We start from the raw sequence: 1,780 nt of genomic DNA, 5'->3' as shown, positions 1-1,780 counted from the left end.
TGTTGTTGAGTGGGTTCCGATTCTAAGGTTTCCAAGGAGCTGTTCACGGATTTGAACCTCCACCCTGATGGTTAGCGTGTAGTTAACAGTCTGGTTCTAATCCTACAACACCATGCCAGGACCCCGCTGTTCTTCCTTGTTCTTAAGTGCTGTCAGTCGTCCTACTCTTAGCAATCCTACATAGGGTTTCATAAGAGCGACCGGTGGATTCGAACCACCAACCTTGTGGTAACAGTCTAGTGCCACACCAGGACTCACTGGTCCTTCTTAGCCAATGGTTTTATTTCGTTTCTCTGTTCCTTTACAAACATCGCTGTAACAGCATCTGTCTTCCTTCTTCTGATCTTTTCAGCCTTCGTTGCCTCTTGCCTCCCTCAGTCAGGTCAAGACCTGAGCAGCCACATCGCTGTGTCGCTGACGAGGCAGAAGCACTTCCTTCCGGCAGCCTGAGCAGGGGCCGGGTCCAGGCAAAGTCTGCAGACACCCAACAAACTGCAGCGCTCCCATAGGAGCAGCTGCGGGCATCGCCCCTTAACCCTGGCGGAGGGAACCGAACAGAGGCCAGAAGGTGCGGGTGGGCGGCTAGGAGGTGGGGAGACCGCATCTTCTGTCAGTGTGAACAGAAGATTTTTCCTCCCCTATTCTTCTTTCCTTCCCCCATCTCTGCTTAAGAAGATACCCAGAGGTGTCTCCGTGGCTGTACTGTCGATTTACAACTCCTAATCTAGGTTAATCAACTCTGGACCACGGATGCAGGTCAGTATCAACCCATCTGTTTGATCAAGAGTCAGAGATCTTTATTTCTTTTGTGGTCAGAATTCTTCCCTGGGCAGGCACCTTTCTGTAGTAACCTTCATTTAATACTCCCATTATCATTACCATCAGAGCTCATCCCCTGGTTTTCCTTCAGAAGGATCCTTCCTCTAGTTTGCAGGACAGGTAAAGCTTCAAGGATCATCTTTTTAAAGTTTAGCTTAACAGCAATCCAACAGACACAGTGTTACTTTCAGAGCCAATAAGCTTTTCAGGATAATTTCTCTTTAAAAGCAATTTTCCGCTCTTTTTCTTTCTTGTCATCATACACTTTCCAATGTTTCAGCTAGGAAATAAGCTAATAATTTCCTTCAAATCCCCCCAACCACACTGTAATTTCAGTCTATAATGCCTATAACCTGATTTGCAGGACTTTCAGGAAGAACAATACCCAAACCCATTGTCATCAAGTGGCTTCTGATGTGTGTTGTTGGTGTTGTGGTTAGGTGCCATCCAGTCCATACCAACTCATAGCTACATTTTGCACAGCAGAACAAAACACTGCCCAATTCATACGGACCCCTATATAAAGTTTCCATGACTGTACAGCTTTAATAGTCAGACAGTCTCATTTTTCAACTGTGAAGTGGCTAGTGGGTTTGAATCATCTACCAAATCATCAACCAGTTGCTTAATGACTAGAGGCCTATCACACAGCACCATTGCGTAGGGAATGAAATAATGCATTCAGAATGGTGCCTTGAAGTTTACCATGGCAACTGATCCTTTTGTTGGGTCCTATTGAATTTTCCAACAGTAAGATAGTTCCTTCACCACTTCTCTGTCAGTTTGTCATACTGTGGTGGCTTGTGAGTTGTTGTGATTCTGGAAGCTATGCCACCTGTATTCTAAATACCAGCAGGGTCACCCACAGGGAACAGGTTTCAGATGAGCTTCCAGACAAAGACAGACTAGGAAGAAGGAGTGACAAACTACTTCCGCATATTTAGTCACTGAAAACCTTATG

This window comes from Chrysochloris asiatica, unplaced genomic scaffold (genome assembly GCF_000296735.1).
Source record: "Chrysochloris asiatica unplaced genomic scaffold, ChrAsi1.0 scaffold00427, whole genome shotgun sequence".
Classification (NCBI taxonomy): Eukaryota; Metazoa; Chordata; class Mammalia; order Afrosoricida; family Chrysochloridae; genus Chrysochloris; species Chrysochloris asiatica.
The sequence above is the reverse complement of the archived record's forward strand: the minus strand, read 5'-3'. Positions refer to the sequence as shown.